This window comes from Suricata suricatta, chromosome 10, assembly GCF_006229205.1.
Source record: "Suricata suricatta isolate VVHF042 chromosome 10, meerkat_22Aug2017_6uvM2_HiC, whole genome shotgun sequence".
Taxonomy (NCBI): Eukaryota; Metazoa; Chordata; class Mammalia; order Carnivora; family Herpestidae; genus Suricata; species Suricata suricatta.
The window spans coordinates 122,026,045-122,044,412 of NC_043709.1; the positions used below are offsets into that span (position 1 = coordinate 122,026,045).

At 41.9% G+C, this 18,368-nt stretch overlaps 1 protein-coding gene across 12 annotated transcripts in view; it reads left to right on the plus strand.

The window, feature by feature from the left end:
- Positions 1–18,368, plus strand: part of KIAA1217 (KIAA1217 ortholog) — a 426,188-nt gene that overhangs the window by 187,226 nt on the left and 220,594 nt on the right. Inside the window, exon 1 of one of the 12 annotated variants that reach the window (XM_029953663.1) lies at positions 13,405–13,457. The exons of the other annotated variants lie outside the window; for them this stretch is intronic. The gene's annotated coding sequence lies outside the window, so the exon portion shown is untranslated. Of the gene's footprint in view, positions 1–13,404; positions 13,458–18,368 lie in introns of those variants that run through there. 12 annotated transcript variants of the gene reach the window in all.

Below are 18,368 nucleotides of genomic sequence, written 5' to 3' on the forward strand. Positions count from 1 at the left end.
GAAACTATCCATTAGGCAGTGTGGCATAAAGTAAAGCCCAGGAGAGAGATGTAAGCTAGAGGGGTTGATCTGAGAGTCACCTGCCAACAGATCATCCAAAGTCCAGGGGGCGGATGGAATGACCAAGGGGAGTGGGCAGAGATATGGTCATAGGACAGACCCTGTGCGCAGTGAGGCACCACCGGAAAAGCTGAATACTTCCTCAGAAGACTTCTTTGCCTTCTACCAGTTTTGCTTAGTTATATTGATCAGCTACAGGTTAGGGAACTTTCTACATTTTTTGTTGGCTAGTAAAAACCCTCAAACTGTATTTTAATAAAGCAAATTTTCACAAGTTTAGAAAAATGGCAAGATGAAGTTTATGGAGACAAAATATTCTAAGAAAGTAAAACATTTTTGAGGGAAATTATTTACATAGGTCAAGGCCCACCAATAGCAAAATCTGATGTCTAAGTGCTGAAGAGCTCTGTGATCAAACATTGTTCTTTAGAGGATTACAAAATTTATCTCTCAGGGTGTATGATTTGAACTCTCCTGGTCATGCCTCACTTGCATCTCTTACTTTGCGAATAAAATAGAACCAAAAAGGTTTTAGTTTGTAGGTAAATACAGTTGTTTTTAATTGTATAAGTATTCTCTTCAATAACATGGAGGACATTTTAATTTAAACCTCTGGAGCTCTCCAGGTTTGCTGAAAGGGTACAGGAATCAAAATTAATGTTTGGGATGCTTGGCATTTACGTTCACCTCTCAGCTTTGCAAAGATTTCCTGTATGATTAGCAATGAGGATAAGTCTCTGTGTGCATAAGAAGAGAGACTTGTTAGCATTCATTGGCGTTCAGTTTAACATTTTTTTTAAAAGGCTGTGCTTCAGTTCCTGGGTCAGGAAAGGCCATACAGAACCATCCAAAACGCACATTGGAAAAACTGTTCTGTCTTTGAAAAACGGACTCATACCTTGTTATCTCCAAATTGCATTTCTATTTGAGATGTTTATTTAGAGTAGTTTCTGCAGAGGAAATTGGCACACTTAATGATCCTAGATCTTTACAGACAGCCAAGAATATAAAATGAATGCTGTGTCCAACACACACTTTAATGTCTTAGCAAGGTAACTCAGACTAAAAGGCCCTAGGACGAAATCCCCTATTGTGCCTCAGTGTACATGGTAATGGCACTATAACATGAAGAGATTTCACATCTTGCTCATTCACGGTGAATGTGTTGGTTGTAGGATGAGAGATTAATAGACAGGTTGGAGATGAGGTGGTGCTACATCCCTTATTTATGACTGAGGCTCTGGTGACTAAAAGGGCCACACATACTTCTTTCTAGAGCCTTAGGAAGCTTCCTGACCTTCTCTAGGAGATCTGTGCTTGTACATCATAGACGGGAGCAATCCTCCAGTTTCATCTGTTGGGACAGAATACAAAACTGAAACGCTGTGGGCTTTCCTGAAAGCCATCAGTCATCTTGCCAGCATCTGCCTGTCCTGTGGAGGGGGAGGGGTTGTGTTTGACCCTCCTCCACTCCGGAGCTGAGTGTGTGTCCTTTCTATTCTGATACATCCTGCCTCACATAATACGCCTTTCAGAGGGTCTTGTACTAAATCCCCAGATTCCACTTTGTTAGGGTGGACATAACTAGGTTTTGTGGAATGGCATCAATACTGATTTTTAACATTTTTCTCTATTGCGGTTAAAACATTTGAAAAATATCAAAATGATTCCCTCATTGCCACGTCCCCAAGAAATAATCTGAGTTAACATTTTTGTGTGTGATTTTCAGTATTTCATCTAAGCATAGATATTTTTAGACAAAAGTGGGATCTTTTTGTACACTCTAACCTTTTAAATTTGTCAACATTTCATAAGTACATTCTCAAGTCATCAAAATAAGGGATATACATTTTTAACATCATTCATATCCTCTTAAAATTGAAAATTCATCTTATTTCAACTCTGATCCCTTTTTGATGCTTAGCAAACTCCTACTTTAGAGATTATCTTCAAGTAATAAATGTACAATTACCTTGTCATAACACCTTTAGGAATAATTGTAATTCTTCTGCCTTACATATACCAGAGATGCTAAGTTAACTATGTGATGGACAATTAGAGTCCATTGATTATTTTATTCAGTTGTAGAAAATTTCAGCAGGCTATGCGACATGTCATAACTGTCACCATCTCCATCAGAAAGCATTAGTCACATAATTTACAGAGTATTCTGTGATCAACAGGAAACTACGTTGCAGAATCTCTACCTTCAAAGATTTATCCCTGTAGGTAAATGAGCTCTGGTTTGATGGCTTTGATATAGTAGGAGCCAGTATTATACCTGACTCCAACATACACAGGTGGCCATTGGCTGATGTAAATCACCAATGCTAGTTCAAGCCATGACATACGTTCTAGAAAATTAGGATTGAACCAAAGCACCATGATTTTGGGGTCCACTAATTCCAACAGCCAGATCTTCCTTGTAAAATGAACTGGGAGTTACCACCAGTATGCTTTACAATGTCATACTAGATAGATATTCACCTTCAGCAAGTGGCCACCGACCTCTTTGATTTTAAATTAAAAAAGAGGTTGGAGATTGGTGACTGCGAAGGCACCGGTAACGAAGAGTGGAGGGAACTGAATCTGCTGAGGGTGGGCTCAAATTCATGGTTATGATTGGGGAAAAGATGCGGTAGGAATTAGGGACTTGGAGTTTTCTCCTTCTGGTCCCTTACATCTGTGTTTTGTATATGAATAAAAAAATTTACTCTGTCCATTATATAATTTGCTGGAAGCAAGAGCAGAGTGGCATCCTTGACTTCAAAGTCCTTTGGCATTGAGGGCGTCTGACTCAGTCATAATTGCCTTTAACACATCACTCTACAATCTATAATATTACCCAAGTGGAGGTGTTACCATTCAACAGGGAGATATTGCTGGTTAATGAGTATGTGGAAAATTTATCTAGAAAATTAAGTGTCTGTGAAAAATAATGAAGGGTTTTCACAAAAGAGCATATGAGAAAGATATTCCAAACCAAAGGCTTATGAATTCTGCATATTAAATATAAATAGTTATTAAAATATTTATTTTATTACAATTAAACAAAGTAATTAGAGCCTATCATTAAGATTCTGAAATTTATGTGATAACTTATAAAACTAGAATGTAATAAATCTAAAATAGAAAGAAAAGTCACCAATTAACTCTAGTGAAAACCTTTTTCTTCTTTGTGAAGTGCCAGAGGGGAAAAGTTATGTGTGAAACATGATATTATGGTAAAAAGGAGATAGAATATTGCTAGTGGACAGAAATAATAGTGAGCGGTATTGAATGTGCTCAAGTTCATTGGGTGACTGCAGCTCTGATGTTCTAAGGAAAGTCTCTGTCATTGGGTCTCCAGGTTTAATGTTTGACTTTTTATTTTTTATTTTATTTTTAAATTTTTATTTATTTTTTTAGTTTTAAAGTTTATTTATTTTGAGAGAGCACACAAGCATGCATGAGCAGGGGGAAGGGGCAGAGAGAGAGAGGGAAGGAGAGAACGGCAAGCAGGCTTTGCTCTGTCAGTGCAGAGTGCAGAGCCCGATGTGGTGCTCCTTCTCACCAACTGTGATATCATGACCTGAGCTGAAACCAACAGTCCAGTGCTTCGCCGACGGAACCACTTAGCTCCTTTTTTGATTTTTTTATTTTATTGAGAGAGAGGAGATGAGAGAAGGACAAAGACAGACAGAGAGAGAGAGAGAGAGAGAGAGAGAGAGAGAGAGAGAATCTTAAGCAGGCTCCATGCTCAGCATGGAGCCCAGCGCAGGGTTTGATACCCCCACCCTGGGATCATGACCTGAGCTGAAATCAAGAGTGGGTGGCTCAGTTGGTTGAGGTCAGATGCCCCTGACATTTGACTTTTTAGAATCTAATTTGATGATTCATGGCATGCAAGGCTCAGTGAAGAGTTCTTTTGTGGAAGAAAAGATTCCCTAAAATAAACTGAACACATGGACCCTTATCATTTTTAATGCAATGGAGAGCTTGGGCTCCTGAGGATAGGTTTGAAGAGGTGGGTGTGGTTCCTGTGGGCTCAGGTTGTCACTGGAGCTTCTCTAGAAAGGAATATTGAAGTCTTTTTTTTTTTTTAACTCATTCAATTACTTGTTTATCACAAAGAATATTAAAGGCTATGGATCAACAGCCAGATGAAGAGGTGCATGGGGCAAGACCTAGAACAGAGAAGCTCCATCCCCATGAAGTTTGGAGTCCTATACGGGGCATAAGGAGAGTTCTGAACCCCTTTTGGTTTTTTGTGATTTCATTGTCTTAGGGAAGCTTCTTTAATTAGGCACAATCACTTCAATCATTCACCACTCATGACAGATCCATCAGAATGGTGAAGTCTTTTACGTGGAAGCGTATGAAGCGGACATTTATACGTGTCCAACAAGCAAATGCCTGCAGTTTCTTGAGGTTCATGCCAATGAATTCTAAACAAGACTAAGACCATGACTTGCCTGAGTTGGCAGGAAATGAGGTTCCATGTTTCAAGGACACAGTTTCTGGAACAATCTGGGGTGCAAGGGTAGACTTAGGTTGATTATGATGTGTCAGTGTAGGTTCATCAGTTGTAACAAATGTTCCTCTCTGGAGGGGTGCTATAAAGTGATAGGGTGCTATGAATTAAAATGAAAGGTGCTGAACTTTGCCACTGAAGTTGAAATTTGCCTGCATTCTGGGTTGAAAATGACCTTCGGGATGCCTGGGTGGCTCAGTTGGTTAAGCGCCTGACTTCAACCTAGGTCATGATCTTGCCATTACGAATTTTGGATTTGGTCTCCCTCTCTCTTTGACCCATCCCCACTCACACTCTGTCTCTCTCTCAAAAAATAAATAAACATTAAAGAACTTAAAAAAAAAAGAAAATGATCTTCCCCTCATACACAAACTATTTCAGTAGAAGAATAAATCTAATTATCTTTCAATTTAAGATTTATATTTTTCTATTTAGGAAAACAAAGTTATCAAGGATTTGAGAGAAATTTGTGTATATATTCAAATAGTGTCATCTCAACACATGTGAGGAGCAATATTCCTTAGATTGGTGCGTTGATAGCTTATTTCAAATCAACATTTTTTAACTATTCAAACTAGACCAACGATATGTAGTATTTGGTAGAACATAATGTAATTTTCAAACCTTGACTTCTCTTTTTAAAAAACTTTTTGCGTTAGAATAATTTTAGATTTAGAGGAAAAAATTTCCATAAAACCCCCTGCCCACAGTTTTCCTTATTAGTACAATTCCTTATTGTACATTTGTCACAGTGAATGAACCAGTGTTGATATATTATTATTTTATTATTGTCTACAGTCCACAGTTTATCTGACTTTCCATAGTTTTTACCTAATAATCCATTTAGTTGTCATGTCTCCTTAGGCTGCTCCTCACACTTTCCTTGTCCTTTTTTTTTTTAAATTTTTTAATATTTATCTCTGAGAGAGAGACAGAGTGCAAGCAGAGGAGGGGCAGAGAGAGAGGGAGATACAGAATCTGAAGCAGGCTCCAGGCTCTGAGCTGTCGGCACAAACCCCGATGCAGGACTTGAATCCATGAACCATGAGATCATGACCTGAGCCGAAGTCGGACCCTTAACTAACTAAGCTTCCCAGGTGCCCCAGACTTACCTTGTTCTTAGTGACTTTGGTGACTTTGGTCAGGTATTCTGCATATTCTTTCTCAAATGAGATTTGTTTGAGGTATTTAAAATTTTTTTTATGAAGGCAATTTTTAGAGCAGTTTTAGGTTCATACAAAATCAAGGAAAGGTATGGAGATTTCCCTCCTCCTTCCCTACCCCCATCATCAACATCACCCACCAGAGTGCTATATTTATTACGATTGACCAACCTATAGTGACACATCATTCTCCCAGAGTCCCCAGTTTACATTATTGTTTACTTCTGGTGTTGTACATTGTATGGATTTGGACCAATGTATAACGCCATGTATTCACCATCACAGTATCATGTAGGGTATTTTCCCTGCTTGAAAAATCCTCTGTGCTCCCCCTAATCATTGTTCTCCATACTCCCACCCCTGAGAACCACTGATGTTGCTGGATCCACACCATTGCCTTTTCTAGAATATCACGTTGTTGTAATCGTAGTGTGTAGCCTTTGCAGATCCGCTTCTTTTACTTTGTAATATGCATTTAAGTTTCCTTCATGTCTTCTCATAGATTTATAGCTGAATTTTTTTTAGTGCTGAATAATATTCCATTGTCTGGATGCCCACAGCTTATTAATTCATTCACCCACTGAAGGACATCGGACTTGCTTCCAAGTTTTGGCCTCTAGAAACGCCCATAAACTGGCTTTTGTGTGGACATAAAAGTTCAGCTCCTCTGGGTTGTCCGGTCCGTACTTGTCTGTCCTGGCCCGGCTGGTGGGTCGATCGTCATGGGTTCCTGAGAGAGCGGGTGAGAACAGGGTAGGGCAGGGAGCACAGAGAATGGAGGCAAGGCAAAATCTCTGATCAAGCCTCAGTTTATTGAGAAAATACCCACACCTTATAAAGGGTTCAAGGCGGGAAACAAGGCAGCTGACCTAGGTCGGTTGCTAGGAAACAGGGTCAAGAGATTAAGGCTAGGGTAAAGGAGGAACCAAACTGAAGTTTTAGCACAGTGCCTGAGGGGCCGACACTGCCCTGCCTGCAGGCGGTTGATCTTTGTACTTCTGGCAGCTCCCAACACTGGGTAAATACCAAGGAGCACACTCGCTATAGTATATTCTAAGAGCATTTTGTAAGAAACTACCCAACTGCTTTCCAAAGTGGCTGTACCATTTTTGCCTCTTCGCCAACAACCAGTGAGAGTTCCTCTTGCTCACCAGCATTTACTGTTGTCAGTGTTCCAGATTTCTGCCATGCTAACCGGCTGTAGTGGTATCCTGTTGTCATTTCAGATTGCATCCTCCTGATGACACATGATGTGGAACGTCCTCTCATATGCTTATTTGCCATCTGTATCTCTTCTTCAGTGAGGTGTCTGTGTAGGTCTTTGGCCCACTTTTTATTGGATTGTCTGTTTTCATATTGTTGAGATTTAGAAGATCTTTGTATATTTTGGATAATGTGTGCTTCATCAGATGTGTCTTTCACAAATATTTTCTTCCAGTCTGTGTCTTGTGTTCTCATTCTCTTGACCTTGTTTTCCACAAAGCAGAAGTGTTTAATTTTAATGAAGTCCAGCTTATCAGTTATTTCTTTCATGTATCATGCCTTTGGTATTATATCTGAAATGTTATCACCATGCCCAAGGTCATCTAGTTTATCCACATAAATTATTTGGACTTCCTCTGCATGCGAGATTTATCTCTTCTGCATTTATTTAATCAATGATTTATATCTACGTAGACTCATGGATATTTATTTGTACTTTGGGTTTTACTTTACACATAATACTACTTTATTGTGTTGCTGACATCATTCCAACTTTGGCCATTGGAAGTGCTTTTGGTTGGTCCCTGTATTCCTTTGATAGACTCTCATCTGTATGAAAGTCTTTACTTCTTTACTTTACGGCACTAAAAGATACTCCAGATTCTTCTTATAGGTTTCCTGCCGCAATCCTAGAACCAGCCATCTCTCTAAGGAATCCTGGCCCCTTTTATTGGAAAATAGTGTTAGAAACCAAGATTTGCTTTTTTGCTTCTGGGATGTTTCTTCTTTTAGGGCCTCTTCATGTTAGCAAGGAAATACATGTGTGGAAATTAATCCATGTATATACACGTATCTATGGTATTTACATATATAACTATCTATTTGTTTAGTAAGTAAATAAGAGTTCACACTGATGTTCCCAACTGGAATCCATTGCCACATGGATTATCCTCGCTCATCTGTAACCGCTTACTCCCAGCAGTGAGAAACCTTGCTTCCACCATGTGTCATTCATTTCCTTGAGCATTCAATTCCAGTGAACATGACTAGTGGTGTCGGATGTTAGCCAGTGCCCTAGGGAAACGGATTTGTCAACTAGAGCACAGTGCTTATGTACAGCTTCTTTTGTCTTTAGTCTCACAGATTTCAATCCCTCCCAAAGTTAATTAGTCTAGCACTTCCCTCACCCCTCACGCAAGCCATCACAGAGATTGTTTCGTACACGTGTCTGTTATGTGGTTAGATTGTTTTGTCACAATCTGTATTTCATCCTGTGGTCACCCAAACTCTGAAATAATATGTTAAATTTGTATACATTAAAGTTTACCCTTTGTGCTTTCAAGTTTTGTGGAGTTTGACAAGTGTGTAGGATACCATGCCTATCATTATAGTACCCCACAGAATAGTTCTATCATCCTAAAAACCAGATCTCCTGTGGTTTACCTGTTCACCTCTCCTCCCTCCCTGCCAGACACCCAGCGACCACTGATCTTTTTCTCTAGGGTTTTGCTTTTTCCAAAATGTCATATAATTGGAATCACACCTTGCGTAGCCTTTTCACATTGGCTTCTTTCACTTGCCAGTGTGCATTTGAGATTCATCCATGTCCTTTTGTTGCTTTGATAGCTTTTTACTGGTGAATAAACCTTGCTGCTTCAAGTTTTGGAGATTATGAGTAAAGCTATTATCAACATTAGAGTGGAGTCGTTTGTAAGTTGCGAGATCCGTTGTATAAATACCTGGGATCAAGATTGCTGGATTGTACGGTAAGGTGATGTTTAGCTTCATAAAAAACTGACAAACTCCCTTCCAACAGGTATTGTTGGGTTTCTGAATGTTACTCATTCTAATAAGAGTTGCGGTGGGAGCTGCTTATTTTCATTTGCAGTTCCCTAAAGACAAATGATGTGGAATGTACATCTCAATGTACTCTTTCCGCATTTGTGTCCTGTTCTTTGGCGAGATGTCTGTGTAGTTCTCTTCCTCATTTTAATTGTTTTTCTTTAGTGTTGACTTCAAGAATTCTCCGTGATTTTACTTGTCTTTTAGAACCAAATACATACTTTAAGAGACCTTAAGTGCTATCATCAACTTCTTAATTTTACGGGATTTTTTTTTTTTTACCAATTTAATATAAGGTTTATCCTTTTTCCATTAGTACAGGTTAGAAGATTGGTTCATTTAATATCAACGAATATATATGTTTGTACCCATCAAATGGGCCAGACCCTACTCGTAGAGGTTTACAATTCAGGAAGGAAGATTCAGTGGGAGGTATTATTATAGATTTAATTTGATGGGCAACGAGGCAGACAGTTTCAAGGACATTATCCCCTTAATATCTTCTTTACCCATTGCTGATTCTGGCTTTAGAGACTTCAGAAGCCTTCCTGAGACATTTTTGCATTCTCCAAGTGAACGTTAAAAATCTTAATTTGGGGTAATTTTGTATGACTCCAGACTCTGAGTACTAAGTTTCTGTTATGTAGTTTCTCACCAAATCATTCTTTTCCTTCCAGCAAGGGAAGCATTGATGAATAAAAGCAACTCAACATTCTTTCGATTTCTCTACCTAGCACCAATTGAAAGACCTACCTGGTCAGCCCAGTTATTTCATTTTAAGCCAAAAATAGGGGATTATAGCTGCTTTTGATTCAACCAAATAATGCAAGGGCCTGGGTGACTCAGTCAGCCGAGTGCCCCCCCCCTTGATTTCGGCTCAGGTCATGACCCCAGGTCCTGGGATCCCGCCTGCTTAAGACTCTCCCTCTGCCGCCCTTCCCCACTCAAGTGCAAGCATGAGCATGCATGCACTCTCTCTCCCAAAAAAAAAAAAAAAAAAGGCAAAGTTCCCCAGTCCGTGTTTATGGATGTGCTTAATAGCATCTGTACTTTACCTCTCAGAAGCTTTTCCTCACTTGGTTTCAGTTTGGATGCTTAGGTCACTAACAACTTTTGTGAGTCAAAAACGACCACATTCATACTAAGCAGACTTAGGCTGACAAGTTTTTAATTACAGGAAATAATTACAAACGACTATAGATGCAATTAAAGGCATTTTTCTTTGGGGGAAGCTTGTTTATTTTCTATATTTTCCTCCAAGCTCATTATAAAAAATACTATAGTCTTTCATGCTTATAGCCTGAACTCGGTAACTTCCGCCGTGAATATGGAAATGGATTTTGTTGAAATCAAAGAAATTGGGTAATGGGATTTCTTAGCCTGTTAGTAGAAGGCTTAACGTTTTTCAAGGAAATATTTGCTTTGTTCATGATTTAACTGAATAAGACATCTGACATCTCACATCTCTCTTTCTGTGACCAATGAATTGTTTTAAATTATATGAGTTGTGAATTGATAAAATAAGACCATAACTCAATTCTCCAAACTGTTTAAACTGTGTAGCATTCAAATATATATAACTATTTACAGTCAAATATAGATCTCACTTCATAATTTGAGAGGTTTTTTGTTTTTGTTTTTCTTTTTGTGTGCACGTGTGTGGGATTTTTGTGTGGGGTTGTTTTTTTTTTTTTTTTTTTTGGTTTTTTTGCTTTTTAAATGTTCACTCTGGCATTTGGTAGCCACCCAAGAAATACTGGGTTTGGAGAATCATTTTAGGTCAGTCCTAAACACCTGCAGAAGGAGTTGCAGAATATAATCCTGCCAGTTGAGATTTAGCCAGCTTTTGACATTTATTCTCATCTGGAAAGTACTACAGGAGTTTTATTTTTATTTACTTATTAATTAATTAATTAATTAATTAATTTATTTTTGAGAGACAGAGACAGAGCATGAGCGAGGACAGAGAGAGAGACACACACAGAATCCAAAGCAGGCTCCAGGCTCTGAGTTGTCAGCACAGAGCCCGACACAGGAGTTGAACTCACAAACCGTGAGATCATGACCTGAGCAAGAGTCAGATGTTTAACCTACTGAGCCACCCAGGTGCTCCACTACAGGAGATTTACATAATATAATAAGCCTGCTACTTAGGAGCCCAGTCCTTATATTTCTCTATTATTTATTTGCCAAGGTGACTTGTGTATTTGAAAGATACTGGGATGGAGGTTGGACTACATATATTATGATATTTTTTCTTCTGTTTCATTTGAAAATGTAGAAGTATGGGGCGCCTGGGTGGCTCAGTCGGTTAAGCGTCCGGCTTCATCTCAGGTCATGATCTCACAGTTCAGTTCGTTGGTTCTAGCCCCGCGTCGGGCTCTGTGCTGACAGCTAGCTCAGAGCCTGGAGCCTGCTTCAGATTCTGTGTCTCCCTCTCTCTCTGACCCTCCCCTGCTCACGCTGTCTCTCTCTGTTTCTCAAAAATAAATAAAAAACATTAAAAAAATAAAAAATGTCGAAGTATATTGCCACGTGTTTTCCTATTTTACAGACTTGTAAACTGAGGGACATGACTCTGATGGGCTTAACTACCAAGGCTAGATCACCATTTAGCTTTACCTTCTGATATTCACTGTAGTCCATATAAGGCAGCTGCACTATAGTGTTTTCTCCGAGTCCTCTTTCTGTTTGCCATTCCTTCAGCAAATGTGTATGTTGGACATGCCTAGCAAAGGGAGCCGCAGGCAGGAACAGTGTTCTGCGTTGGTTGTGCAGCCTAGTGGGACAGAGAGCACAAGATTGCTATGTAGGACATAGGTGCTGCCTCAGGGGACAGAACGGACGGTGACACCTGGGTCAGTCCCCTAACCTGGGAGGGAGCAAGAAGATGAGAGGCGATTTGGATCAGGGAATATTACCAAGAGGAGCTGACCCTGAAGCTGATTCTTGAGGAATGAGTCAAAGTTTGCCAGACACAAGAGTCATTTGGAAGCAAAGAGATCCTGGTGTGGCCTGTAAGTAGAATAATGAGTCTTCCATGCAGTGTTGTGGGTGGGGGGAGGCGAGGAGTACAGGATGCTGGGACATGAGGGAGCGGGGGCTGGGTCAGTGAACGAGGTGATATGTCAGGTTAAAAATTCTAGGCTTCATCCTGTGGACAATGGGAAACGACAGAAAGATTACTATTAAGAAAGTGACATGATCTGGGGCGCCTGGGTGGTTCAGTCGTTTAAACATCCGACTTTGGCTCAGGTCATGATCTCACGGTTCATGGGTTTGAACCCTGTGTTGTGTTCTGAAGGTTTGGAGCCTGGAGCCTGCTTTGGATTCTGTGTCTCCCTCTCTCTCTGCCCCTCCCCTACTCTAGCTCGCTCTCTCTCTCTCTGTCTCTTTTACACACACACACACACACACACACACACACACACACACACACAAAACAAATAAACATTAACAAAAATTTAAGAGGCACCTACCTGGGTGGCTCAGTCAGTTAAGTGTCAGACCTTCGGCTCAGGTCACGGTCTCCCAGTTCATGGGTTTAAGCCCTGCATCGGGCTCTTTGCTAACAACTCAGAACCTGGAGCCTATTTTGGATTCTGTCTTCCTCTCTCTGCCCCTCCTCTGCTCACGCTCTGTCTCTCAAAAATAAATAAATGTTAAAACATTTCTTTTATTTTTAAAAGGTGACATGATCCTATTTGCATTTTAGGCAAGTCCATGAGAAAAGTTTGAGGTTCATGCTTCTAATGCTTTTCACACTTACATAGCTTGCCATGTATTAATCCCCTACTGTATGCCTAGGCATGTCTGTATACTCTCTCTTATACTCTTAACCCCCCCTTCTCTCTATTGGCTCTTATTTCCCTCATCCCATGCCAAGTTCACAAACAGGATTAACCCCAATATTAGTTTATTTATAATTTATTAATACACATATATATCCATATTTATTAAATTACTTATAAATTAATATTTGTTAACACAAATAAAATAATATTGCTACAGCGTTAAGGTGAGGGTATTACCATCCCTGTTGCATTCAGCATCGGTCACATCATGCAACCGTGGGAAGACCCTTTTCAGTTGAGGGACAGGGCAGTGGGTCAGGAATTGATCAGCAGGGCCGGAACGTGAATCGGGGTGTATAGACGCTCTCTCTGAAAGTCTTACTCTGAAAGGAAGGAGTTCACTGTGGGAGACGGTGAGAAGTGTGTGGTGCCCAAGGAAGGCTGGGAGGGAGCGAGCCGAACGGCCTGGAGAAAGTTGGCAGGTGGACCTGCTTTGAGTGGCGGGAGGAGGAGGAGGAGGAGGAGAGGATCTTTTCCACTGTCTGCGCAGGAGGACTGGAGGTTGGGGCTGAATATAGATGGTCTGTGGCAGTGTGGCAAATTGGAGAAGGCTTGCTGCCTGCCGTGGATTTTTCCATGAAGATCTTCTACTGAGCTTGGTAGAGGTCGCTGGTGAGGTAGGAGCTTGAAGAGAATGGACAAGGGTTGAGGGCCGGGGTGCGTGGGAAGGAGAGAGGAATGAGAAGGATTATCACCAAGGCACCGGCTCAGCCCAGCCAGGGTTAGAGACCGTGGGGAGGTGGTGGCACCTCACCGCGAGCTGGGGGATTTTCTCCGGCAGCGGCCAGCTACACAGGAGGTCCATCCCTGACTGTGTGGACGGTGAGCTGTGGTGGTGTGGGTGTGGGGAAGGAGAGGGGGTCACAGGAGCTGAAGGTTTGACGAAGGTGTGGGCAAGTGATAGATCATGACATGGGCGATCTGCTTGGGAATGGCCAGGTGACAGTGAAGGGACTGAAAGACAAGATGTGGGTAGAGTCAGGCTGTGGAAACTGGAAGCTTCCTCGGAAGTGAAGAGTAGGGTTGAGGATTTCAGACGCGGAACAGAAGTAGTGAGCCGTGCCAAACTCCAAGGGACGGTCGTTAATGGGGGTAGAGTGTGGATAAGGATTCTCTAAGGTAAGAGACCAAAGAAGGTGTGAAAGGCTTTTCTTTAGGGGCCCTGAAGCTGCCCAGGGAGGTGGCATATATCAGAGTAAAGACAGAGGGTGGAAGGGGGCTCCCGACCATCAGTGAACAATAGAGTCAAGATCAGTGCAACATGGGATGTGCTCCTCTGTAGAAGAAAGCTTCTTACGTGCAGTAAATATGTCAAAAGTAACACTTTAAAATATTTTTATTTTAGAGGGAGAGTGAGAACATGAGCAGGGGCTGGGGACAGAGGGAGAGAAAAGGGGAGGGGCGGGAATCCCAAGCTGCACACTCAGTGGGGAACCTGACACGGAGCTCCATCCCACGACCCTGGGATCATGACCTGACCAGAAATTAAGAGTCAGACGCTCAAAGGGCTGAGCCACCCACATGCCCCTAAAAGCAACTCTTAAAAATCTAATTTTAATCACAATTTCTTATCATGGATTTGAGGGTTTTGGAGAAAGTCAAAAGTGCTGGAATTCTTCAAGTGTCCCCAAAACCATGCCTGTAAATACTCTGCTGCTCATGTCTCTGGTGGGGTTTTATAGATTCAAACTCAAAAACAAGAGATAGTTCTTTCTCCTTTGCAGAGTCTCACCTTACCACCATAATATAACGGAAGGGAAGCTTTAAGCCAGCATGATGTGAACAGTTCTGTATCTCTCTGAAGACGTTTTTTTGGTGGGGAAGGGTGCAATGTATCTAGCAGGGATAGTCCACTGCTTTCTCTTTTTCAAAGTTCACTCTCCCTCTGTCTCCTATTTGGATTCTTCTGTTTTGTATTACGTTTGGCCACACCTCTCTTCCTGCATTGACTGCATGCTTGTCAGGATAGGAAGTGGAGCCCCCTGAGGCGGTCGTGTGGGGAAGGAGACCCAGACTACCTTTTCTTGCCAACTTGCCTGTGGGCACTTTGTGGGCAGGAGAGATTCCTACCAGCTTTTATCTTAGAGAATTTCAGCCAGTTATTCCGTGTCTGCTCCTCTTAGTCTTCTTTGGAGTGTGGGGACATTTGTAGGGCAGTCTGTGGGGACAGTGACTTGTGTTCCTGTCCTCTCATCAGCCTATATCAGAAACATGTTGTTGGTTAAGCTGCACCATTTCTATTACTACCACAGAGGTGGCAAACATTATTAACCTATTTCATCTGGCTTTTTGACCCCAATTTGAAAAGGGATCCTACTAAGGATTTGTCAAATCAAGAGCTTTGTTTTAGATACAAGGGATCCCAAAAGGCTAAGACTTTGGAGACATTAGGTTCATCTGGTAAGTTCTCTGGCCACCCCCAGCACATACACACACACAGGGACATAGGTAAAACATAGTAAATACGTGATCCCTCCCTCTGTGGCATGCCTTAGAGTCTGTATCCTGAAACCAAGTGAAACAACATTGGAGGATTTTGTTTAACGAGTTAAATAATACTTAAAACACTGTCCAGGGCTGTCACGGAGATGCTTGGGTGAGCTCTCTGGCTCTTTTCTAATCACGAACAGCTCACTGGAAAATTAAAGGAGACATGCATGAGCAAATAAAAACAGTCAAAACAATGCAAAGTTGTTCTGGATCATTATGACGGTAAGAACAAAAAAGAATCCCAAAGGAATAAATAGATGGAGTTTGGAGTGAAGGCTGAATTGTCATGAGGGATTGCTGTCGAAGGTGTTTAACTGATGGAAAACTCCAGAAGATGGGACCAAAAACTGATTTGGACCAGGTTGGCCCATCATAACTGGAAGCTACGTATCTTTCACTGTGTTTTTCTAGTCACAAACTCTGCCCATCCAAAACCCCTTACTCTGCTCTGGGCTCTTGGGTGGGTGGTGCACACTTTGCCCAAGACCACCGGGGGTTCTGGCTCTTAAGGAAATCCACTGGCCTCACTTGTCAAAAGTAAATGGAATTTACCTTGTGTAACTGTGAACAGGTTCAAGAGAAGGGAGGGCAGGGAGGGAGTGTTCTTACCATCCACCAAGAGTTAAACATGTCCTGTTAATTTCTTCAAACCCCTGCAGCGTTTCCCTCCAACTGTTTATGGTACACTTCGAGTCTACGACAGAATCTGTTTGTGGCTGATGCGCTGTCTCCGGACATGGGAAATCCCACTGCATTTCTCTGATTTCTGTTTTCTTTTTTGTATTTTTTAAGATTTTATTTTTAAATAATCCCTACCCCCAACATGAGGCTCGAACTTAAAACCCTGTTGTCAAGAGTCAAATGCTCCCCTGACCGAGCCAGCCAGGCACCCCTGCTCTGTTTTCTTGATAAGGAAAAACTACCCCCTCGTGGTTGAGGTGGACTTTTTAAGGGGATCAGAGCCTGAGTCAAATTAGACATGGAGAATTTGCAGCCTGACTGTGAGACACTGCCTAGCACAGCCACTTCCCATATCTCTTCATGGTGGGTAGAGAGGGGGGTACACGGAACATCCTTGCGTTGAAAAACAAAACAAGGAGCACCTGGGTGGCTCAGTGGTTAAGCGTCCAACTTCAGCTCAGGTCATGATCTCACAGTTCGTGGGTTTGAGTCCCGCATCAGGCTCTGTGCTGACAGCTAGCTCAGAGCCTGGAGCCTATCTTCGGATTCTGTGTTTCCCTCCCTCTCTGACCCTCCCCTGCTCACGCTGTCTCTCTCTCTCAAAAATAAATAAAAACATTAAAAAAACTTTTTAAAAAGAAAAAAGAAAAAGAAAACAAAAAATGGCGGTCTAAAATACCCTTATTTACGTAATCTCTGGAAATCTACAGACATCGAAGTCTTCAGTTGTAGTATCCTGTGAACCAGAGATCTGACTCCTACTTGCAACAAGCTGTACTTCAAAATGCACTTGACCATATGCTCAGGAGTCTTTTGTAGTGGCCGTAACTCGATGCTTCTCTTGCCTTTGTGAACCTTGAACTTACAGTCTACTTGCCCCTTGCTCCTCCCTTTCCTTCCCACGCATCAGAGGAAAGCACCTGGCATTTTGCATCTTTTAGTCTATACCCAGGAAATGACAGATACACTCAGGGACTTTTCTTCTAACTTGTCACCAAGCATGGGCTTGGCAGCCATCAGGAGCAGCTTAGCCTAAAAGCTTATGTCGTTGATTTCCACCCTCTGCGTGTGCCACGGGGCTTACGGCTCCAGGATGGGGTGTGTGTGTGTGTGTGTGTGTGTGTGTGTGTGTTTCAACCTCTGAAGCCCTCTGTTGTCTGCTCTTCGGTAAGAATGCATCATCAACAAGGTCTTTAATAACTTCCCTCTACTGGCAGTTTTCCTGCCAGAGTCAACATAGGGTTTCTTGTCCTGAGTGCCTGTAAATGAAACTGTTGCAGATTGACGTTGAAAAGACCAACGCCGAATCGAAGGGAGGCATGATTTTTTTTTACGGCCGGGCCAAACCTGATCTCCCTGGTGTTACGGAGCGGAGAGCGGCCGTGAACAAGGGTGGCCGTGGGCTTATATGGACAGAATACATCATTATTTAGCTAACTAATTATAATTTACAGCATTTTATTATAGCCAATTACATTGTAATACACAGACAGTTTTGGTGGGAACCTAATATTTTAAAGTTCTTAGTCCCTTTAAAATGACCAGTCATAGTTAGACACCACGAGAGACAGTGACTAGGTGACTTTCACTGTTGACCTTGCCTTTGACCAGGTCTTAGTAAAAGGGGCAGGGGAGAGTTTTGCAACCTAAGTTATCTATCCAGCATGCGGGCGTTGTTACAGAAGCGAGACAAGACTGGTAGTAATTAAGCCGAACTTATATACAGTAAGCTTTCTGATATCTTATAAGTTGACCTATTACATTCCATAAGTTGACCTATAACAGAAACTAACCTTTGGGACACAGAAATCCATACAGGATCACTGGTATCGTGGCACGGAGTTCCCCACAGCGGTGCTTGCTATAACCCCCTTCCACCAATGTGGGGTGGGACTGGCCACCGCGGGGCTCTGCCTTTGCCAGCTTGGTCCAGACCGTTTCCTCCTATTTCACGTACATTTCACTCTTTGCCTCCATTAATTTCCCTCAGTTCATTTCTTAGTGTGATTGTGGACTCAGCTGTATACTTTTTTTAAATGTTTATTTATTTTTGAGAGAGAGAGCACAGCGGGGGAGAAGTGGCAGAGAAGGAGACAGGATCTGAGGTGGGTTCTGGGCTTACAGCAGCAAGCCCGATGTCGGGCTCCAACACACAAACCGTGAGATCACAACCTGAGCTGAAGTCAGGCACTCAAGCAGCAGAGCCACCCAGGTGCCGCTGGACTATATACTTCTTTTAATAGTCAATCAGTTAAAGACTCCAGTTTTTTTTTTTCCTTTTATATCGACAAGATGGAGGCTGAACAACTGACACGTCACATTCCCTGTCCATCAAGGGGCATGATGTTTGCTGTGCACCACACTACTGCTCTAAGTCACATTAACGGCAGTCTATACACTCACACCTAGGAGAAGATGGACTACTGAGTATGTATTTCGTAAACAGAAATGCAGTGGGTGCATCTGCTTCATTAACAGAACATGGTTCTGCTGCAGCGTACAATTCAACCAACCGCTTCCAAGTGAAATGATTCTGTAGAAGGATTTTCCCTTAATTAGGAT